Below are 25824 nucleotides of genomic sequence, written 5' to 3'. Positions count from 1 at the left end.
TCATATGCATGTATATTATTTTGATGGCCGAAAGGCAATTGTATATAAAGTATTTATGTTTGTTTAATTATGATTTTCCTACAACTGGTATGTAAATTGATAAAAGAATATTAAATGAGCAAGATAAGTAGTAGAGTGAGCGGTGCTCGGTAACTAGCTCCGGGTACCCGTCGCGGCCTCTAGCTGGGTCGTGACAATATATTCTTCTCTTCCTTGTTCCCCCAGCAGCTTCATAATATGCTTCACATTGATCAATATCAGACTGAGACTGTGATTTTTCCCGTAATATTTCTTGATATCTTTCCTGTAATAAGTAGTGAAATTAAAACATCAAGAATACTAACCATTCAATTTTACAAAATAAAAAGAGAAATGAATTCCAAAGATAAGGGAGCAGATATTTATCAATTTTTCGTTGGAATTGAAGTCTCACGATGACAAACAAAAAAGCGTTTCATACAACTTGGATATAAATGAACATATTGTCACGACCCACCTAGGGGCCATGTGATAACGTCCAAATCCACCCTATTAATTAGAATGGGCACGGTCGTATGCAAATATATTTACCCAACTATGAGTCGGGGTCGAATCCCACAGAGAACAATATGTAGGCGAGTAGGAAAAGTAGGAATTTTCACCAACTACGCTAAAGCCAAACGATAGATAATATTTTGGTTTTGTTTGAGAGAAAATTATAACTAATGCAAAAATGTAAACTAACCTAGAAAGCAAGTAAAATGATCAATGGTCACAAGCATGGATACAAGGGAAACTACGCTCAAGTAACGATCCAATGTATTTCATGATTTACAAATAATGGTGAGTTTATATTACTTAGCCTTGGATAATGACTCTAAATTAGCTTCTTCCGAAGACTAACTAGACTACCTAATTGAATATCCCTAAAGCAATTAGGAGCATTAAGAACACCCAAATTTGGCTACAAGTGGTGTCGCCTATTCCTAGGTCGATTTCCATTAGATGAGGGTTAACGCCCCAAATTCTTGTTAATTAATCTTTCCCAATCCCGAGTTTGCCTCTTCCAAGTTTAAACCGAAATAAATGGGCAAGTCTTAGGGTTAGCTACTCCCTTAAGAATCATTCAAAATGAGATTAATTAAAGAAACAATAACTCACTTCATTAGGAATAAAATCATTCAACACATAAGCAAAACAAGAGATTCAATTCAAACTTAAACAATATATACTTCCATAAACAAGGTTCAAGTATTGAAATGAAATACTACACACATAAATATTCAATACAAAGCAAGAGTAGAAGAAATGGATAAAGAATTTCTCATTGGGTGCTTCCAAATCTTCTCTTCCAAGGTGTTGGTGATGAACCCTAGCCTCCAAGAACTTGTGTGTTGTGCCAAAGATGAAAATATTTTGCCCCCTAGTCTTCCTTTTATGTTTCCCAATTTTTCCAAGTCCAAAAAATGACAAAATATGCCCCAGATTTTCGTTTTTGCAGTTCTGCCCGTTTTTTGCAAAACTGTCCACTTTTGATAGTTTTGCAAAACTGTGCAGTTTTGTCCAATTTGACCTCTTTTTGACTTTATTTTCACTTGGTTTCTTCCGATCACTTCTAAATCACATAAACCTGTAAAATAGATGTAAATGATATTAAATGCACTATTTTCTCAAGCAAACATAGCAAAAATATAAGATTAAAGAAGAGATAAGTTGGTAAAATACTAACTTATCAAACCTCCAAACTTAAACTATTGCTTGTCCTCAAGCAATTCAAAACATACACTCTCTTTCGAAGAAATCGACTCAATAGTACACCAACATCATACCAAGTTAAAAAGTCTACTTTAAGCACAAAAACGTGACTTTGATTGGTACCAACAATTAATTCAAAACATATGAGTCACCAACTTCTTCTTAAAAACTTCATTTTCCTTTCAAGTGCTCAAACACCAAGTTAATCAAAGTAGCAATCAAGTCATGACACTAAAGCTTCAAAATTTGCCTCCTTATCACAAAACAACTTTCTTTTGTTCATTCCTCACAATTGGAAAATGAAACAATTTCACAACTTAAATTCTCATGTGCCCTCACACTCAAGAGAGAATCCCACACTTAGAAAATGTAATTCAAAACACAAATGGGTTATTAAATAGAAAGAATTAACTCTCTTCTCTGACAAAGATGTTCAATTGCACAAGTAGTACCATAAACTTGCCCTTCATGTATTTCTCCACTAATATAGACACACTTGGTTCAAAATCAATTAGGACTTAAAGGGTTGTAATGTAGGCTTTTAGTTAAGGTAGGGACATAATTTGGAAATAGTGACTCAAAAACCTCCCTAAGCACTACAATTTTCAACAATCAAAGCACACTTCCTTTCAAGCTTTTCCACCATTTTTTTTCATTTTTCATTTCGCCAACTAGTCTTCCCTTTATTCACAACTCTTTATTATTCCTTCCTTTATTTTTATTTTTTTTCTTTTTCAAAATAACAAGGAAGTTTCCAATTTTTTTTTTTTACTACTTCATTTTTTTCTTTCACCTTAAAGTAACTCCCACATCACAACTTTTTCCAACTATCACCCTCAAACTTAGGCTTTTAGCTTACGTTTGCACTTTCAACGCACTTAAGGAGGTAGGGTACCAAAAGATGGATCAATGAAGAACAAAAGGTTAAAGCTTGTAACATGGTTGCTAAAGAAAAGGTTAAAGGCTCAAAAGGGGTTGACTAGGGAAAATATGCAAGGGTAGGAAATTTAAGGCAAAACGATCCAAAGAAGGCCTAACATCATTTTTCAAACCAAGTGTAACCTAGAATTTCGCCTTGAAACACATTCCGGGCAAGTTCTAGACCACAAGTAATGTAAAAGAACTCACAAAAACCTCACCACACATGGCACATGATAATCCAAGTAGAATATGTATCCAAAACCCAATTGAAACAAATGAACTCAAAGAAAGTCACTTATAGCCTAAAGAGACTAATTAGTGAAAGTAAGAGCCAAAAATTGAGTCTAAAAGTCCCAACAAGAATCCTTCCTTCAATCATTTTTCTTTTTCAAAAGTCAAGAATTCATATGCCAAGGTTTAAATATGTTGGCACCAAGCAAGCCAAAAATTAGCCAACGGGTAAAAAATCACATCCCAACACCATTTTTACTCCTAAACTACCTAACTAAGAACGGAAATAAAATAACAAAAGTGACTAATCCACAACATGCAAACAGAACGAAATTTTCAAAAATTTGAGCAAGTTCCATTTATAACAACAACTATCCACAGCTAAACCAACAGTCACAAAATAAGCCCGGCAAGGGCACACAATCAAGCATAACCAAAATATAATGTGTTACCACATGCCACCCCCAACTAAAAATATTGCAGTGTCCTCATTGCACATAATCAAAACAACACATAAAAATAGATTTTTTTTTTTGTGTGCAACTGGACAGTTTTGCAGAAACTGGACAGTTCTGCAGAAACTGGACAGTTTTTGCAACTGGACAGTTCTGCAGAAACTGTTCAATTTTGCAAAAACTGTGCAAAAAAGTTCTGTTAACAGTGCTGCAATTTTCAGGAGCTACTGGTTTGGGGCTGTCCGGAAATCCGACCTGCTCAAAACAACTCCAAAAATTCTGAAACTTTGCAGATTAGTCAAAAATCATAAACTAAACTATTCTAAAAAATAAAATTTCAAAAACGATTTAAATTTTTTAAAACGATGGGTTGCCTCCCACCAAGCGCTTAAGTTAACGTCGCGGCACGACGGTTACCTTTACCGCTTTTCTCGCCATTTGGAGCTTATCAATTGGGCACCCAACTTGGACTCAAGTTTGTGACCACGAGCGGTGGGGGGTGGTAAGTAGATGAACAAGCCAAACATTAATTTCTTCATTCTGAACTTCTTGGCTTTCAAATGAGAAATGTCATTTTGCCTTCTTACTCTTTCGAATTGCAAGATGTAAGGCACTTGTCTTTCTTCTTCACCATCCAACATGGATGTATGTGGCTCAATTCCCATATCACCATACAAATCCAATGTTGAAAAATGCTTGGAGTGAGACTTCAACCTCCCGATTTGCAAACTTTTCCGGATTTTGACATTCTCATTTTCCCCCAAACTAGAGTCAACTTCCACCATTTTTCTCAAGACAACGGTTGACTCTAATTTCTTTTCTTCTTTGGCATCTCTAATGAAAATGGATTCGTTTGGAGGATTTTTAATTCTTGATTCCTCCTTTTCATGATTGGCCTCCAACACGGGCATTCTCTCCTCATATTGAGCATTTGAGAATTCTTCTTGATTTTGTTCAAATGCCTACGGAAGATTTTTGTATTCATTCATCAAGCCATTTTGGAGACTAGTTTCCAAGTACTCCTCCAAGGTTTTTTACTTTTCATTTCCTCCTTCAAGTAGGCATTCCATCATGAGCTTGAACTCTCCATTTTGTCCATTCTCAACTTCTTCCACTTCCATTTCCCTATCATTGTCACTACAAAAAGTAGAATCGTCATAGTGGCGGTTCGGGGAAGGGAAGGACACATAAGCACAATTAGCCCAATGACCATTTTGACCACCACATCTATCACATATGCTCCACTCATGGGTTCGAGATTGTGCGCACAATCCTCCCCCGGGAGACTTTAAACAATTTTGCCAAGAGTGAGGTCCTCCACAATAGGGACAAGGGTCATCAAAGTATGAACAACTTCCATCCGACCCATTTTCATTACAAGATGCCATTGTTTTTTTTTTTTTAAATTTATTTTAGCAAAAGCAAAAACTGGCCAGTTTTGCAGAAGCAAAAACTGGACAGTTCTGCACAAAACTGGATAGTTTTGCAGTTTTGCAAAAACTGGTCAGTTGTTTTTTTTTTTTTTTATAAAGCAAAGAAATTTTGGACCAAAGCAAGTTAGCTTAAATTCCAAACTAACCCAAATACGCCAAATTGTTCCCCGGCAGCGGCACCATTTTTGATAACGTCCAAATCCACCCTATTAATTAGAATGGGCACGGTCGTATGCAAATATATTTACCCAACTATGAGTCGGGGTCGAATCCCACAGAGAACAATATGTAGGCGAGTAGGAAAAGTAGGAATTTTCACCAACTACGCTAAAGCCAAACGATAGATAATATTTTGGTTTTGTTTGAGAGAAAATTATAACTAATGCAAAAATGTAAACTAACCTAGAAAGCAAGTAAAATGATCAATGGCCACAAGCATGGATACAAGGGAAACTACGCTCAAGTAACGATCCAATGTATTTCATGATTTACAAATAATGGTGGGTTTATATTACTTAGCCTCAGATAATGACTCTAAATTAGCTTCTTCCGAAGACTAACTAGACTACCTAATTGAATATCCCTAAAGCAATTAGGAGCATTAACAACACCCGAATATGGCTACAAGTGGTGTCGCCTATTCCTAGGTCGATTTCCATTAGATGAGGGTTAACGCCCCAAATTCTTGTTAATTAATCTTTCCCAATCCCGAGTTTGCCTCTTCCAAGTTTAAACCGAAATAAATGGGCAAGTCTTAGGGTTAGCTACTCCCTTAAGAATCATTCAAAATGAGATTAATTAAAGAAACAATAACTCACTTCATTAGGAATAAAATCATTCAACACATAAGTAAAACAAGAGATTCAATCAAAACTTAAACAATATATACTTCCATAAACAAGGTTCAAGTATTGAAATGAAATACTACACACATAAATATTCAATACAAAGCAAGAGTAGAAGAAAGGGGTAAAGAATTTCTCATTGGGTGCTTCCAAATCTTCTCTTCCAAGGTGTTGGTGATGAACCCTAGCCTCCAAGAACTTGTGTGTTGTGCCAAAGATGAAAATATTTTGCCCCCTAGTCTTCCTTTTATGTTTCCCAATTTTTTCAAGTCCAAAAAATGACAAAATATGCCCCAGATTTTCGTTTTTGCAGTTCTGCCCGTTTTTTGCAAAACTGTCCACTTTTGACAGTTTTGCAAAACTGTGCAGTTTTGTCCAATTTGACCTCTTTTTGACTTTATTTTCACTTGGTTTCTTCCGATCACTTCTAAATCACATAAACCTGTAAAATAGATGTAAATGATATTAAATGCACTATTTTCTCAAGCAAACATAGCAAAAATATAAGATTAAAGAAGAGATAAGTTGGTAAAATACTAACTTATCAAACCCCCAAACTTAAACTATTGCTTGTCCTCAAGCAATTCAAAACATACACTCTCTTTCGAAGAAATCGACTCAATAGTACACCAACATCATACCAAGTTAAAAAGTCTACTTTAAGCACAAAAACGTGACTTTGATTGGTACCAACAATTAATTCAAAACATATGAATCACCAACTTCTTCTTAAAAACTTCATTTTCCTTTCAAGTGCTCAAACACCAAGTTAATCAAAGTAGCAATCAAGTCATGACACTAAAGCTTCAAAATTTGCCTCCTTATCACAAAACAACTTTCTTTTGTTCATTCCTCTCAATTGGAAAATGAAACAATTTCACAACTTAAATTCTCATGTGCCCTCACACTCAAGAGAGAATCCCACACTTAGAAAATGTAATTCAAAACACAAATGGGTTATTAAATAGAAAGAATTAACTCTCTTCTCTCACAAAGATGTTCAATTGCACAAGTAGTACCATATACTTGCCCTTCATGTATTTCTCCACTAATATAGACACACTTGGTTCAAAATCAATTAGGACTTAAAGGGTTGTAATGTAGGCTTTTAGTTAAGGTAGGGACATAATTTGGAAATAGTGACTCAAAAACCTCCCTAAGCACTAAAATTTTCAACAATCAAAGCACACTTCCTTTCAAGCTTTTCCACCATTTTTTTTCATTTTTCATTTCGCCAACTAGTCTTCCCTTTATTCACAACTCTTTATTATTCCTTCCTTTATTTTTATTTTTTTTCTTTTTCAAAATAACAAGGAAGTTTCCATTTTTTTTTTTTTTTTTACTACTTCATTTTTTTCTTTCACCTTAAAGTAACTCCCACATCACAACTTTTTCCAACTATCACCCTCAAACTTAGGCTTTTAGCTTACGTTTGCACTTTCAACGCACTTAAGGAGGTAGGGTACCAAAAGATGGATCAATGAAGAACAAAAGGTTAAAGCTTGTAACATGGTTGCCAAAGAAAAGGTTAAAGGCTCAAAAGGGGTTGACTAGGGAAAATATGCAAGGGTTGGAAATTTAAGGCAAAACGATCCAAAGAAGGCCTAACATCATTTTTCAAACCAAGTGTAACCTAGAATTTCGCCTTGAAACACATTCCGGGCAAGTTCTAGACCACAAGTAATGTAAAAGAACTCACAAAAACCTCACCACACATGGCACATGATAATCCAAGTAGAATATGTATCCAAAACCCAATTGAAACAAATGAACTCAAAGAAAGTCACTTATAGCCTAAAGAGACTAATTAGTGAAAGTAAGAGCCAAAAATTGAGTCTAAAAGTCCCAACAAGAATCCTTCCTTCAATCATTTTTCTTTTTCAAAAGTCAAGAATTCATATGCCAAGGTTTAAATATGTTGGTACCAAGCAAGCCAAAAATTAGCCAAGGGGTAAAAAATCACATCCCAACACCATTTTTACTCCTAAACTACCTAACTAAGAACGGAAATAAAATAACAAAAGTGACTAATCCACAACATGCAAAGAGAACGAAATTTTCAAAAATTTGAGCAAGTTCCATTTAGAACAACAACTATCCATAGCTAAACCAACAGTCACAAAATAAGCCCGGCAAGGGCACACAATCAAGCATAACCAAAATATAATGTGTTACCACATGCCACCCCCAACTAAAAATATTGCAGTGTCCTCATTGCACATAATCAAAACAAAACATAAAAATAGATTTTTTTTTGTGTGCAACTGGACAGTTTTGCAAAAAACTGGACAGTTTTTCAGAAACTGGACAGTTCTGCAGAAACTGGACAGTTCTGCAGAAACTGGACAGTTTTTGCAACTGGACAGTTCTGCAGAAACTGTTCAATTTTGCAAAAACTGGACAGTTTTGCAAAAACTGTGCAAAACAGTTCTGTTAACAGTGCTGCAATTTTCAGGAGCTACTGGTTTGGGGCTGTTCGGAAATCCGACCTGCTCAAAACAACTCCAAAAATTCTGAAACTTTGCAAATTAGTCAAAAATCATAAACTAAACTATTCTAAAAAATAAAATTTCAAAAACGATTTAAAATTTTTAAAACGATGGGTTGCCTCCCACCAAGCGCTTAAGTTAACGTCGCGGCACGACGGTTACCTTTACCGCTTTTCTCGCCATTTGGAGCTTATGAATTGGGCACCCAACTTGGACTCAAGTTTGTGACCACGAGCGGTGGGGGGTGGTAAGTAGATGAACAAGCCAAACATTAATTTCTTCATTCTGAACTTCTTGGCTTTCAAATGAGGAATGTCATTTTGCCTTCTTACTCTTTCGAATTGCAAGATGTAAGGCACTTGTCTTTCTTCTTCACCATCCAACATGGATGTATGTGGCTCAATTCTCATATCACCATACAAATCCAATGTTGAAAAATGCTTGGAGTGAGACTTCAACCTCCCGATTTGCAAACCTTTCCGGATTTTGACATTCTCATTTTCCCCCAAACTAGAGTCAACTTCCACCATTTTTCTCAAGACAACGGTTGACTCTAATTTCTTTTCTTCTTTGGCATCTCTAATGAAAATGGATTCGTTTGGAGGATTTTTAATTCTTGATTCCTCCTTTTCATGATTGGCCTCCAACATGGGCATTCTCTCCTCATATTGAGCATTTGAGAATTCTTCTTGATTTTGTTCAAATGCCCACGGAAGATTTTTGTATTCATTCATCAAGCCATTTTGGAGACTAGTTTCCAAGTACTCCTCCAAGGTTTTTTGCTTTTCATTTCCTCCTTCAAGTAGGCATTCCATCATGAGCTTGAACTCTCCATTTTGTCCATTCTCAACTTCTTCCACTTCCGTTTCCCTATCATTGTCACTACAAAAAGTAGAATCGTCATAGTGGCGGTTCGGGGAAGGGAAGGACACATAAGCACAATTAGCCCAATGACCATTTTGACCACCACATCTATCACATATGCTCCACTCATGGGTTCGAGATTGTGCGCACAATCCTCCCCCGGGAGACTTTAAACAATTTTGCCAAGAGTGAGGTCCTCCACAATAGGGACAAGGGTCATCAAAGTATGAACAACTTCCATCCGACCCATTTTCATTACAAGATGCCATTGTATTTTTTTTTTTTTTTTTAAATTTATTTTAGCAAAAGCAAAAACTGGCCAGTTTTGCAGAAGCAAAAACTGGAAAGTTCTGCACAAAACTGGACAGTTTTGCAGTTTTGCAAAAACTGGTAAGTTTTTTTTTTTTTTATAAAGCAAAGAAAGTGTGGACCAAAGCAAGTTAGCTTAAATTCCAAACTAACCCAAATACGCCAAATTGTTCCCCGGCAGCGGTGCCATTTTTGATAACGTCCAAATCCACCCTATTAATTAGAATGGGCACGGTCGTATGCAAATATATTTACCCAACTATGATTCGGGGTCGAATCCCACAGAGAACAATATGTATGCGAGTAGGAAAAGTAGGAATTTTCACCAACTACACTAAAGCCAAACGATAGATAATATTTTGGTTTTGTTTGAGAGAAAATTATAACTAATGCAAAAATGTAAACTAACCTAGAAAGCAAGTAAAATGATCAATGGCCACAAGCATGGATACAAGGGAAACTACGCTCAAGTAACGATCCAATGTATTTCATGATTTACAAATAATGGTGAGTTTATATTACTTAGCCTCGGATAATGACTCTAAATTAGCTTCTTCCGAAGACTAACTAGACTACCTAATTGAATATCCCTAAAGCAATTAGGAGCATTAAGAACACCCGAATATGGCTACAAGTGGTGTCGCCTATTCCTAGGTCGATTTCCATTAGATGAGGGTTAACGCCCCAAATTCTTGTTAATTAATCTTTCCCAATCCCGAGTTTGCCTCTTCCAAGTTTAAACCGAAATAAATGGGCAAGTCTTAGGGTTAGCTACTCGCTTAAGAATCATTCAAAATGAGATTAATTAAAGAAACAATAACTCACTTCATTAGGAATAAAATCATTCAACACATAAGCAAAACAAGAGATTCAATCCAAACTTAAACAATATATACTTCCATAAACAAGGTTCAAGTATTGAAATGAAATACTACACACATAAATATTCAATACAAAGCAAGAGTAGAAGAAATGGGTAAAGAATTTCTCATTGGGTGCTTCCAAATCTTCTCTTCCAAGGTGTTGGTGATGAACCCTAGCCTCCAAGAACTTGTGTGTTGTGCCAAAGATGAAAATATTTTGCCCCCTAGTCTTCCTTTTATGTTTCCCAATTTTTTCAAGTCCCAAAAATGACAAAATATGCCCCAGATTTTCGTTTTTGCAGTTCTGCCCGTTTTGTGCAAATCTGTCCCGTGTTTTGCAAAACTGTCCACTTTTGACAGTTTTGTCCAATTTGACCTCTTTTTGACTTTATTTTCACTTGGTTTCTTCCGATCACTTCTAAATCACATAAACCTGTAAAATAGATGTAAATGATATTAAATGCACTATTTTCTCAAGCAAACATAGCAAACATATAAGATTAAAGAAGAGATAAGTTGGTAAAATACTAACTTATCACCGTGACGGGTACGCGGGGCTAACCACCGAGCACCACTCGTTCTGGTACTCATCATGCTCATTAAGCCTTATTTTATCAAATTCACACTCAAATCATAAGAGAGTCATTTTTCATTTGAGAACAAAAATACTTTCATAGACATAAGCCTTTCGGCTATCAAAATAATATACATATATACGGTAGTAATCTCGTGAGACCATATAACCCACACTGCGTATCTACGAGCCTCTACTAGAGTACTAGACATATGGACGGGACAAGACCCCGTCGTGCCCATAATACATACACATATATATATATATATATATACACACACACACACACACCAAATAATGAACCAAGTAGCACCTCCGGAACAATGGAGTGCTCTCAAGTCAGCTACTGGCTCCTACGAGTCTGGATCAAGATCACCTCTCTGTCTAACTGTGGGCATGAACACAGCGTCCAAAGAAAACGGACGTCAGTACGAACGTTTTACTGAGTATGAGAGGCATAAATAATGAAGATACGTCAACGAGATAAGGAAAGCATCAGTAAGGAGCAACTGTATATGACTGTCACTTATAAAAGAGATAACACATGCTGTCTTACTCATAATCATCACCATATCATATATGCATAAATGTATAAGCTGCCCGTCCATACCGGATCAGTGTGATAATCATTTGCCTGCGTCCAGGCCTCCCGCGTCCGGGGTACCATCTCATGCTGCCCATTAGTGGTGCTGCCCGTGCCATACAGACACGATGTAATCATCTATAAGCCGCCCGCCTTAGCGGTGCTGCCCGGCCATAAAGGCGCGGTGTAATATCATCAATCATGTAATCATCATAATGCATGCATAGTAACTCAAAGATAGCTATACTGTATCGAGGTGACATAAGGTCGTGAACCCCCAATTCCATTATGGAACATTTATAAGTATTCTGCCTCACCTTGAAGGAAATAGTATATAAGGTGAGTGTATTCAATAAGAAACATCATTAACTTATAGGAACATCATATCATGAACTCTAGAATCTTTAGACTCAAGCTCATCATCAAAATTATTGGGCTCGTAACATATCTCTTATCTCATATAGCTATTCATGAACATAGACTCATAGTTTTTCCGGAATATAAGAAATTCATGAAGAAGAAGGAAAAGTCAAGCCATAGGATTCATGCCATTTAAAGAAAGGACTAGCCTCACATACCTTTTCCGTTTAACTAATCTATCGCTTTCTTGTTCTCCTTCAATGCCCATGTTTCTACCTTGAAGAGAAGTCGCATGAACATTAGCTAATCGATTACTTGAACGTGCTTACTAAAGCTAAAGAAAATTGGGCAGCATTTCCTTTATTTATACAACTTTTCCCCATATCATATTTCAACTCCCAAACAACCATAATAACATTTACAATATCATAGGCAATAATCATCATTCATCTACATTATCCGCATTTCACCATTCCACTCCACTTTCTCCATAATCATGGTCATAATTCATTATTTCATTTTCTCACATATAATACTTATTCCATGTTCTAAATGTCGTTCACAACATACTTACAATCACAACATACCAATATTCGTAATTCACCCCAAGCTACTACTCAATAATGACACTATTAACTCATTTATGACCCATTTCCTATATCTTTCTATAATCCAAGTGCTTTTAACTTTCAACACCTTAAACAATCAAGAATGATTATAAAACTCACCTTAGATGATGGATGAACTACCCTTGAGTGGAACTTCTCTTCTTGCACCAAAACCCTTACTCACTTCCCTTGAGTTTTCTTGGTGTAGATGAACTTTTGTTAGGTTTCATACACTTGATTTCATGGTTTTGATGTAGTTGATCATGGATTTCCCTTGGTTTCTTGTGGATGAATAATGGAGAGAATTCTAGAGTGTTCTAGAAGTGTGGAGAGTGGAAATGAAATGAAATAAATGAAAAAGGGTCCTTATATCAACACTTAAAATCTGTCCCGACCAGATTCTACGGTACGATCGACGAAGCGTCGATCGGATCGACGGAGCGTCGATTTGATCGTCGAAGTCGTTGAATTTCCAGTGAGCAACCTTTCATTTCCTTTCATTCTATGGTGAGAAGGATGGTCCGTCGAACTGATCGACGGAGCGTCGATCTGCTCCGTCGAATGGTCTTCGCGCTAACTCAATTCTACGGTACAATCGACGAAGCGTCGGCCCGTCCGACGGTACAAAGAACGACCGTCGAACCTCCCTTTCGCAGAACTGCAGTGAAGTTTCATTTGACGAAATTTCCTCCCTTGCCTCAAATGTCTTTGGACCCTTAATTAGAACCATTAAGTATCCCTTTTTACTTGTAGGGACATCATATACACCTTAACTTACGTTAGTCTATTCACCGCTCAACAACCCGAAATTCCGAGGTGTAATAGTCTTCCCCCCCTTTTGGAACATTCGTCGTCGAATGTTAAGCACTCGTGAATTCTACGAAAATTTTGCCAGAGTTTCCCCTGTAATATGGCATTACTGTCCTGTCACAACAGCCCATAATAACATTGCCTTACAGGGCCACACTACAACATCAATATATATTTATGGCCACACACGACCAAAAGCATGAAAAGAAAGCATACATACCTCATAATCTTGATGTTTCCTCTCGAATGTCTTCCAGGGCTGAGACAAGTGCGGACACTTGGATTTCATATTTTCTTCCGCTTCCCGAGTCATTCTTCTCGGTTGTTATTCTGCCATAAGACCTTAACTGAGGCCACTTCTTTATTTTGAAGTCTTCGTACTCGCCTATCTAGTGTGGCAATGGGTACCTTTTCATAGATCAACTTTTCTGTCACTTGAACATCATTTACTGGCATGATTCTAGTAGGGTTTCCAACATGTTTACGAAACATCGAGACATGGATGGTAGATCTAATTCATAAGCCACCTTGCCTATTTTGTATACCATCTTATAAGGCCTAATGTATCGGGGACTAATCTTCCCCTTCATTCAGTGATCGTATCGCATTCGTAAGTTGTCACACCCTAGGGCTACCGTAGGAAGCGTATAACATGTACTTATGTCATATTACAAGTAATTGTCTTCGTTGTCCCTAACGATAATCCCAACTCAACGTTTCAACTCAATTTACCCTATATTTTCCTTCAATTGACCCATAGCATCATGACTACATTATCCTTTCAGTACCTACTTGGTTTCATTGGCGACACATAAACATTTGCAAGTTACATAATTGTTCTTGCGTGATTCGTGTACATACACATTTATACATATACATGTATCCATATCAGTATCCGTATTCATAATCGTACTCATTTACATATCGTATCCATGGTCATATTCATACACATATCATTTACATAGCATGCCCGACCACGAAGGTTCGGTGTTTCGCGTACCCGACCATGACTAGGCTCGGTGTCATTCATACCAAAAGTCTTTTGTCTATCTGTAGTAACTTATCTCGTCATGCTCTCTTCCTTTCTTTATTTTTTTCCGTTGATTATCATATCTTATGTCCTGCTATAGAAAACCTTAGGTCTCTTTCTTATTTGTCGCTTGTAAATCGCAATATCATTAATTACGACTTTACCGTTAGTGCCGTTGCCTCCATTCTAGTATAGCATCGCCATCTTTTGCAATATCCGTTAAGTTGTCTGCTCTCAAAGCCACGTTTGTTTAAGGTCTTCAGGAATGGTCTCCATTACAGTTTCAGATGCCTGTTCAATTTATGTTAGAGTCTATATCTATCACATTTTAGGATCCATAGTCCCAAATCTCTACACTTGAATTCCCTTTACTCGCTTCCCCCCTTTAAGGGTTTTACTTGTACCATTCTCAAATCCGTTGCCTCACCTTCAAAGCTTGAATTCATATATCCCTCACTATACTACATCTTATTCATACCGTTTCCTATAATCTATAGCTGCAATAATTCATGTGTGAAGTCTTAGCATACTCACCTTGCAGTCTTGTAACCAAATAATGCAACCGATATAGCAATCCGAACAAGAATTTATTTTACTTAGCTTATCTAGTAGTTATGAGTCAATGTCTAAATACGCTCCAATTAACAACTTCTGTCCCATAGGGATGCTCACCATAGTAGTAGGTCTAGTTATCCATACCATCCACATAATGTCACTTGCCCTCTTCTTCGGTGCTCAAAGTTCACTTGTAACGTCATATTTGTTTTCCAGGGCCTAAGTCTCATGCGTCACTAATACCCCTCATGCCTCATACTCTTCTACTCTTGTGTTGCACTCAACATTGACTTCAAAACCAATCATAATCGTATTATATTTGTCGTTGATGATAGCTTTACTCTATCGCTTTATCGTCGTACGGTAAACTCATAACTCATGAGCATCATTTTCTTTTCAGCTCATTACTTCATATACTTTACTCGTTCTAACTTGGCATAGAATATTCATAGGAATTGCATCTTCCTTTAATCATAACGCAACTACTTCTTAAGCACGCGTACTTCGTATATTTCCTTTTCTCTCTATTCTCGCTCTTATTCCTTCCTCCTTGATTTATCTTGTTTTCTCCCATTTTATAATCAATCCTTTATTCTTCATATGTGGAACCCTATCCCCAACTGAGTACCGCTTTGTCCTTTAGAGTATACTACCTTCGTACCATCCATTCTTTGCTCCCACAACTTATTCCGTTCATTCTAATCATCCCTCTTATCCGTATTGTGTTGATCCTTCTCCTAACAATCGTCCTATTTCATTATTCATCTTTCTGTAGCCTTGGTCTTTTACATCCAGCTTAAGATATCAGTCCTACTCTTGATTATACCAGTCACCAACTACTACTACTTTGCCATATCACTTTTCTCTAATTTCTTTTTCAAGTTGACTCCCCCCCCCCCCCCCCCCCCTTTTTTTTGCTGGCTACCATTTCTGTCATTAAGGAATCCCTATGCTGAACTTTCCCTTAACAAGGTCCTTTTTAGCTTTCTCATCTACTGCCCCATGGCCCGCTTGTTGGTTTCATACTTGCGCTTACTTTTTATTCACATAGAACATGTCACATCTTTAGTCGTTCCCTCGCTGTACTTTTTATTACAATTCTTGTTACGTTCCCGTTATACCTTGATCTTAATCAACGCTATAGAGCGCCACTTCTTTACCTCGTTCGCAGGCCTGCTCGTAAAATAGAATAAACCTTGCGAAGTAAACATACTCAACCTGTTATTCTCCCTGATCAGTTCTATTACACTTACCATATAAATTGTTTCACCAACGCATTCTCATTCGTTATAACCCTTCGTATTTGTACCTCTATCTCCGGGTACTGTTACTTTATTTGCTATTAAACTTATCGCGTCTTTCTCGTGCTTATCCCTCCAATCAATACTTCAGTATCACACTCTATTGGAGTTACCCTTTCTTTTCTATGTCGTGCTTTAGCACTACCAGTCTTCCTAATTTACCCTAGTAGTTCTCTTTACAATATCATTGTCGATCTTATAATTACCGTTACTCATCTCTTGTAGTTGTCAATGATACTCCTAACTTAATCTCGTCCTGCCATTACCTCGTTACACATCATCATTTCTCGTCAGGACATATCACAAGCTTATACCTTATCTCTTTTTGATTTTTGGAAAATTTCGGCAGAGTTTCTTTTGTAAGCATAACAATCCCAAAACTGCACATAGCCCAGAAAACACATCCGATGTCTCAATAGGACATATATCGGAACACACGTAATACATAACTGAACAGCACAAGATCACTTACCATTAAAGGATACAAATAACAGGGCTTTTCTCATAAGTTGTGCCCGCATACGCGGTCCAGAATTCCAATATCTATATACATACACATATTATTTATATTCACTCACCGTCAATAAACTTACTCGTAAATCACGATTCTGGCTATCACTAGGTTACTAGCAAATATAGTCATCTCAAATTGTTGGATTGGCTCAGATTTTTCACCTCAACACATTCATCACAACAGGGGTGATACATGACATCATAGGATCCGAATCAATCGATGCACACATATCATAAGAGGATACAAACAATATACCTGGAACAATATCAGGGGAAGACTCAGGATCCTGTCGCTCAGCTAATTCATGGATATGATGCTGGGATCCACTTGGACTGGGCGTTCCTCTTTGGTCTCTATCACTACCTACTAACATCTGTGGCCTTGTCCTTGGAGGGCGTACCAATGCTGAAGGACCAACTACTAACCCCATAGGTCGAACCTTATCTCTACCACTCCTCCATGGGCAGTCGCGCATGAGATGGCCTGGCCGAGCATAGGTATAACAAACATTCGAGCCCAAGCAGCATGGTCCCCAATGTAACTTGCGACACTGAGTACATTGTGGTACCGATGATCTCGTCTGACTAGAACCACTCCGAATTCGAGAACTTGAAACTCTGAGACTCTGGGGTGACCTAGAATAAGTAGGTCCATCAAATCTGGGCCTAGGAAACTGTGGAGGAGCACCACTTGTTGAACAAACTGAGTGCCTAGAGAATTGTTTCCTCGGAGCACCCCTACGCTCATGGTCAGACCCTGAAGAACTAGCTCTCTTTCTCCAAACCCTGTTATCGTAGCCTACATCATGTCGAGCGGCTACCAATTGAGTCAGTAGAAGAATGGCCTGTCTTATCTCTTGGCCCGAGGCATCTGGTGGAGGAACAGGGGGTGCTGGAGCTAAAGCTGAGGCTCCCCTTTGATCCTCAAAAGTGGGCGAAGTATGGGAAAACCGAGGTGGGGCCTTATTCTGGGGTTCGCCCTCCTCCACATCTATAGACGGCTCTCGTTCATGCCCTTCTTCCATTACCATCTTGCCCTTCTGGGCTGCCGTAGCTTTTCCTTTCATCAGCTTTGCTGAAATTATAATGCACAATTAGGGAGGGGATAATCTTATAATACATCTCTATCGCACAATCTCTTAAGATGAAAAATGGTCATTTTTCCTAAATGCCCTGTAGCCTCCTGTTTATCAGTGTGGCGCGCAACACACCATAAACAAGACTCTATTAGACACGGTTCGTAGACACTTTCTAGGACTGAACTGCTCTGATACCACTTTTTTCACGACCCGCCTAGGGGACGTGACGGTTACCCGGGGTTAACCACCGAGCACCACTCGTTCAGCTACTCATCATGCTCATTAAGCCATATTTTATAAAATTCACACTCAAATCATAAGAGAGTCATTTTTCATTTGAGAACATAAATACTTTCAGAGACATAAGCCTTTCGACTATCAAAATAATATACATATATATGGTAGTAATCTCGTGAGACCATATAACACACACAACGTATCTACGAGCCTCTACTAGAGTACTAGACATATGGACGGGACAAGACCCCGTCGTGCCCATAATACATACATGTATATATATATATATATACACACACACACACACACCAAAGAATGAACTAAGTAGCACCTCCGGAACAATGGAGTGCTCTCAAGTCAGCTACTGGCTCCTACGAGTCTGGATCAAGATCACCTCCCTGTCTAACTGTGGGCATGAACACAGCGTCCAAAGAAAACGGACGTCAGTACAAACGTTGTACTGAGTATGAGAGGCATAAATAATGAAGATACGTCAACGAGATAAGGAAAGCATCAGTAAGGAGCAACTGTATATGACTGTCACTTATAAAAGAGATAACACATGCTGTCTTACTCATAATCATCACCATATCATATATGCATAAATGTATAAGCTGCCCGTCCATACCGGATCAGTGTGATAATCATTTGCCTGCGTCCAGGCCTCCCGCGTCCGGGGTACCATCTCATGCCACCCACTAGTGGTGCTGCCCGTGCCATATAGACACGGTGTAATCATCTATAAGCCGCCCGCCTTAGCGGTGCTGCCCGGCCATAAAGACGCGGTGTAATATCATCAATCATGTAATCATCATAATGCATGCATAGTAACTCAAAGATAGCTATACTTTATCGAGGTGACATAAGGTCGTGAACCGCCGATTCCATTATGGAACATTTATAAGTATTCTGCCTCACCTTGAAGGAAATAGTATATAAGGTGAGTGTATACAATAAACAACATCATTAACTTATACGAACATCGTATCGTGAACTCTAGAATCTTTAGACTCAAGCTCATCATCAACATTATTGGGCTCGTAACATATCTCTTATCTCATATAGCTATTCATGAACATAGACTCATAGTTTTTCCGGAATAGAAGAAATTCATAAAGAAGAAGGAAAAGTCAAGCCATAGGATTCATGCCATAGAAATAAAGGACTAGCCTCACATACCTTTTCCGTTTAACCAATCTATCACTTGCTTGTTCTCCTTCAATGCCCACGTTTCTACCTTCAAGAGAAGTCGCATGAACATTAGCTAATCGATTACTTGAACGTGCTTACTAAAGCTAAAGAAAATTGGGAAGCATTTCCTTTGTTTATAAAACTTTTCCCCATATCATATTTCAACTCCCAAACAACCATAACAACATTTACAATATCATAGGCAATAATCATCATTCATCTACATTATCCGCATTTCACCATTCCACTCCACTTTCTCCATAATCATGGTCATAATTCATTATTGCATTTTCTCAAATATAATACTTATTCCATGTTCTAAATATCGTTCACAACATACTTACAATCACAACATACCAATATTCATAATTCACCCCAAGCTACAACTCAACAATGACACTATTCACTCATTTATGACCCATTTCCTATATCTTTCTATAATCCAAATGCTTTTAACTTTCAACACCTTAAACAATCAAGAATGATCATAAAAATCACCTTAGATGATGGATGAACAACCCTTGAGTGGAACTTCTCTTCTTGCACCAAAACCCTTACTCACTTCCCTTGAGTTTTCTTGGTGTAGATGAACTTTTGTTAGGTTTCATACACTTGATTTCATGGTTTTGATGTAGTTGATCATGGATTTCCCTTGGTTTCTTGTGGATGAATAATGGAGAGAATTCTAGAGTGTTCTTGAAGTGTGGAGAGTGGAAATGAAATGAAATAAATGAGAAAGGGTCCTTATATCAACACTTAAAATCTGTCCCGACCAGATTCTACGGTACGATCGACGAAGCGTCGATCTGATCGTCGAAGTCGTTGAATTTCCAGTGAGCAACCTTTCGTTTCCTTTCATTCTACGGTGAGAAGGACGGTCCGTCGAACTGATCGACGGAGCGTCGATCTGCTCCGTCGAATGGTCTTCGCACTAACTCAATTCTACGGTACAATCGACGAAGCGTCGGCCCGTCCGACGGTACAAAGAACGACCGTCGATACTTACGTTAGTCTATTCACCGCTCAGCAACCCGAAATTCCGAGGTGTAACACATATATACTGTCTCATAGTCAAGTAACAGAACATGAAAACAAAGACAATTAGAGTTCCTAAACAACAAATAGAAGGACAATTTCAGGCTATTTCCTACTGATTTAAGTCATTACTGATACTACTTTTCAGTTCTTCCTGTCTAGTAAACTGTTTATATCAAGCAAAAGTAAATTGACCAACATCAATAGGATATGCAGCTTCATAAATAAAAAGTAAAATTGATATACCTAACAAAAAGCAAATTATGCATAAGAACATTCATAAGGGGACCAAGCAGAGATCTTTATCAACAATTCAACATGCAGAACAATGCAAGAATAATGAGCCATTCAAGTAATCCTAACAACTTTGTATAAATAGGCATGCAACTTCAAAACTCATTCACTCACTGTCCATTCTCACATGAACAAGCAGTCTACAGTCAAGATTTGCCTAATCCATTGCAGACTATTCTTTAACTTCTTTTTACAATACCATTAAAACACAATAAGGGAATTATTAAGTATCTGAAGGATTTTACACATTCTAAAGGTAACAGTTCAGCTTCCGAATTTATAGGATGTGTCTTGCTGGTACTGCTTATCAGATTTGGAAGGAAAGGAATGCCAGGGTGTTTCAACAAAGGCAGAGGAGTATTGAAGCTATGGTGAAGAAAATTGTGTAGGAAGTGCATGGGTGTGGTGCTACTAGACTGAGGTTAAAGCAGACATTAGATAGCATGAACTTTTATCCCTAGGTGATGTAAATAGGAGGTATAGATGATATGGAGCATAGGGGACTGCTGCTTGATGTCCAGTCCCAGTTTTCCTTTTGTTTTCCTTTTTCCTTGAGCTGTACAAATGTTTAGTTGGTGAATCAAATGTTCCAGTTATTTGCCAAAAAAAAAGTATCTGAAGGAGTATATTCAAATCTAACTTGCTGCTGTTTATGCCAAGGGAGAAGAGTGGAAAATGTGTAGCATGGATCTTGTTTAAGCAAGGAAGGAGATGTTACACATTGGTTTGCTAACAGTTTAGATTTGCAGGCTGCCTTTGTTTTCTGGCGTGGAGGTGGTGGTTTAAGGCTCTCATTGTTTTTCATGATGAGGGGCAAAATAGGAAATATGATTTTTTGTTGGGAAAAGGCTGTTGGGGTGGTACATAATGATGGATACAATCTTTTTCAATGTATGGTGTGGATCAGGGGCAAAATGGGAAATACTTGATATGGAAATATGGAAACCAGGGGTAATAGAGAAAGTGGACAAATTTGGTGGAATCTATTTTCCGGTGCTCAGGAGAGTAGGAATTATTATCAGGATTTGGTTTAACTGTCTATGCAAGTAGATATGCAGAGTAGGAGTTGGTTGTTGCTGTAGTGATAGTAGGAGAACAACAGTGTTATGTGCAGCAGGTGGAAAGCAATAGCAGGGCTCAAAGGATTCAATTTCTGCATTATTACACAAGGAGTAACAGCTATGGGAGTTTGAATAGGGCAACTAGCAGCTGGTTCCACTGCATCACATGAGCAGGCTAGTGTTGTCACTTTGCAGACTTGGTTTGGTTGATGTTGGTGTACACGTTATAGAGACTAACAGGCACAAGGTTGCATAAATGCAACACTTGTTGCTGCTGCTGTGAGTCAGGAGGGGAACACAAGGATTAAAAAAAAAAAAAAACTGTGCAGACAAGGCTGGAGGTGTTTGCTGGTTTGCAGCAAGGAATAAACACCAGAAGCTTGATATTACTGATCCATGGAGAAATAAGGATTTTGGCTTGGACGCTAGCTGCTGGTGAAATTGCTGGTGTCTGGTGAAATTGCTGGTGTGATAGGAAAACCAGCACAGATGAAGTCTACTGCTTGTATCAGTTTTGTTTTTTGCTAGTGCAAGGGTGGTTCAAGGTGGATTTCTGTCTTTGTTCTCTTGATCATAGGTGCACAAGATGTGATATAAGAACAATTTTTACAGTGCATATCATGAAATATAGACTGCAAGGAGTGGTGTCATGTTCAGATGGAAGTGGTATACTCAAAAGCTTATTGACATGCTAGTCTAAAAGCTTGACACTAAGCAGGAGGAGGGTACTATATTCAAGGCTGGTGTATATTGTGGCACTGGTTTGGTTTGAAGAGGTGGAGATTGATTAGAACTGGCTCATATGAAGAACAAGAGGATATTCATTGCTAAACAACAAGTTTGTTGGTGTTGGACTAAAAAAGACATATTATCATCATGTTTAAGTCTTTTTGGAGGAGAACATGGTGATATTTTTATTCACTAATAAAGTTTTCTTTTTTGTAGGTATCACTGATCTTAGGTCAAATGCACAGAGGAAATATCAATGGACAGCAGGTGCTTAGTTTGCATGGAACTTTCAAAACAACAGGAAGCAACTATTTTTTTTTTACAATGACATGGGAAATAATGCAAGTTGAGGTGACAAATTGGTTTTTCAAGTATAAATGATCAATATACAGCAGATGGAAAGGTACATTGGCATGGAGATAGTCACTTTTCTACAGCTCCACCAGACCACACAGTGCAGCTAGCAGCTGGTGTCTATTACTGTAGTTGGTACTGGTCACTGATCCTACGCATGGAAAACATGGATGAAAGGGAGTTCATATGGACAGGTGAGGACACACACGAAGGAACATACTTTGGGAAGCAGCTGCAGCCTGGGCTTGCTGGTGTTCTGATCTGCAGGTTCACAATGTTGTAGATGATTTCATATGTTGCTACTTGAAGCAGCTGGAGGGAATCAGTGCATCATTTGTGCAGATCAGATGAAGAATGGGCAGTACTGCTTGGGCAAAACACTGCTGTTTATAGCAGTTAGGAAAAAGCAGTGCAATGCTTAGATTATACTATCACAAAGATAATCAGCTATGTCAATGATCTAACTATAAAGTGAAGTGAAATTGGTATTGATAAGGATTTCCTTGCAGTAACTTGCTAAAGAGTGTTATCTCAAGCTGAGGGCACAGTACCAGAAAATACTGTCTGCATATTTGCAGCCGGGCTATTTACTAAAGTCATCATATAAGGCTTAAGTTTTTCATTTGTTTAATTCTGAAATTATAAAATTTTGAACTTACATGGACAGCTCGGGCATGCTCATCAACAAAAGATTCTCCATCATGATCATGTGTATGGATGTGCAAATGTACCTCACCTGGTGTTAGATCTCGACCCTTTGCAACAGCCTACGCAAAAGTTACTCATTTCAGAAAATTACACCAAGAACAATAGCAGTATAACCAACAATAGACAAACCTAAATAATTCAAGAAAGACAACAACATAGTAATAAGGAAAATAGCAATATATATACCTAGGTAAACCATAATCAAGAACTGCAAAAAACACCTTGAAAAACCAATTTTCAAGTAGTAAATATAAAAAATTTAAGAGTGTATGAAAAAATATTGTCACGACCCAACTAGGGGCCGTGACGAGTACCCGATACTTGTACCGAGCACCCCTTGTCTATCGTTTTGCCTTTACCTCTTAGCAAGCCGTATGAAAGGTGCCATATTGTTTTTTTTTAACATTAACATTAGCAGCGTCATTATGAACATAGACTAGTAAACTCCGTTATCACTTTATACAACAACATTAACATGCTAAAACACCATATATCTATCTATACCTGACTGACTGTACATATCTGTCTACGAGCCTCTAGACATAGTACGCTTATACATAGAAAGGGCCGAGTACTGTCGTGCCCAAGAATACATACACAAAATAGTACCACTGAAGTGAGGCTCCGGAACAACTGGAGCGCTGTAGAGTACCGCTGGTAGGGCTCCTAAGGATCAAGTCCACCTGTCTGCTGACCTGCGCGGCATGAAACGCAGCGTCCACAAGAAGGGATGTCAGTACGAATAGTGTACCGAGTATGTAAGACATGGAAGATAACACAAGCAATAACATAGTGTATAATTAATAATGTCATGGAGTCATAGGACATAGAAAATAGAACTTATACCATGTCATGTATTATCATATTGTATCATATCGTATCATATCTTATCTTGTCTTGTCGTAGCATATCGCGTTATAGTATATCGTGTCATAGTATGTCAGGCTATAGTATATCATATCATAGTTCATCATATCATAGCATAGCATGTTATAGCGTGTCGTGTCATAGCATAGCGTGTCATAGCATGTCTCACCATAGCATAGCATGTCATAGCGTATCATAGCATGGCATAGCTTGTCATGTCATGTCCTGTCGTGGTAGATCATAGCATATCATGTCATAGTATAGCTTACCATAGCATAGCATGTCATAGCGTATCATAGCATAGCATAGCTTGTCATATCATGTCCTGTCGTGGTAGATCATAGCATATCATGTCATAGTATAGCTTACCATAGCATATCTTATCATAGCATGTTTGGTCATGACATGGTAGGTCATATCATAGCGCCGAACAATGTCGGCTCACCCACATAGCGCCGATATACACCGGCTCACCCATATATCCCGCGTCCGGGCACCCCGCGTCCGGGATGATAAGCCAGCTGATCAGGTAGCAATGAAACATGTTTCCCTTCCCATTCCCCCATGTATCCCTTCCCCCCAGCCCAGGTTCATATACATAGCTTGCATATATGTACTTTGTATGCATATACACATCTTATATACGTACACACATTTTTGTATTCATATACATAGCTTGTATACATATACATGTCTTATATACATTTACTTATCTTATATACATATACATATTTTATATAAATATACATCATATAAGCACACAAGGGAGCCCAAGGGAAAATCATGTAGCCATCGGAGTGACGTAAGGTCGGTGACCTCCGAGTACATTATGGAATACTCATGATCGCTCTTGTCTCACCTCGAAGGGACGAATATTTTAAGGTGAGATGGTCAACGGAGAATAGTATTAAAGTAAACGTAGAATGAAATCGTGGGCGTCATAGATGACAGTTCATAGGCTTGGAAGTCTTTAGAAAGTGAAGTCATAGCTAGGGAATATAAATAGGATTCGAAAATTAGTTTATCATTTTCATGTTTACATAAGATACTTAGCTTAGTCATCTTAGTCATAGAGTCGTTCTGGTAGTACGTATCATAGGCATATCCTCTTATCTAACATCATTGTTATCATTATCGTCATGGAAGTATCCTCGTTAGAGGAGTCATAGTACTTATCATTTGGTAACGAAATCGGGATTAAAGTTTCCCTTTAGATTCACTTCAATTAAGTCAAGCAAGACTATAAGGAAAATCCGAGAGTAATGGGCCCACCTCGGGCCGGATGAGGTAGCGTATACGATTTACATATATTATGTGTCATAGCGTTACTTGTGAGGATCTTAGGGTAATCGGGTCCCATTTATACAAGTGCTAAGGGTTTAGGAGGTTTTTCCCACAATTGGCACACTTTCTAATTCAATTCTATTGAACAAAAAGGAGAAAACTTTAGGTGCGGATTCCGGGGAACAGAGTTGTCCCCGAGGCTCGTACCCGACTTATTACACCTAAGACATGCCATAGAAAGAAGGGTGAAGCCTTACATACCTCTTTCCGCTCCTTTTGCTATTCCAAATTCACGTCACAATTTCGTCAAAATCTGCAAATTGGTCGTTTTTACCAAAACTCTCATTAGTATACTTAGAGTTGAAATCTTAAGGAAACACTTGGCTACCGAAATTTCGGCATCATTTCCTCTGTTTATATGCCTCGCCCGAAATTCTAATTCAATAACCAACAACATCAACAACAATACCAATAGTCGTAATATCATTTCCAACACCAACATATGCC

The 25824-nt window shown here is 38.1% G+C and overlaps 1 pseudogene; it reads right to left on the bottom strand.

Moving 5' to 3' along the window:
* Positions 1–25824, bottom strand: part of LOC132601553 (uncharacterized) — a 66728-nt pseudogene that overhangs the window by 10302 nt on the left and 30602 nt on the right.

Source organism: Lycium barbarum, chromosome 7 (assembly GCF_019175385.1).
Source record: "Lycium barbarum isolate Lr01 chromosome 7, ASM1917538v2, whole genome shotgun sequence".
Lineage (NCBI taxonomy): Eukaryota > Viridiplantae > Streptophyta > Magnoliopsida > Solanales > Solanaceae > Lycium > Lycium barbarum.
The sequence above is the reverse complement of the archived record's forward strand: the minus strand, read 5'-3'. Positions and strand labels throughout refer to the sequence as shown.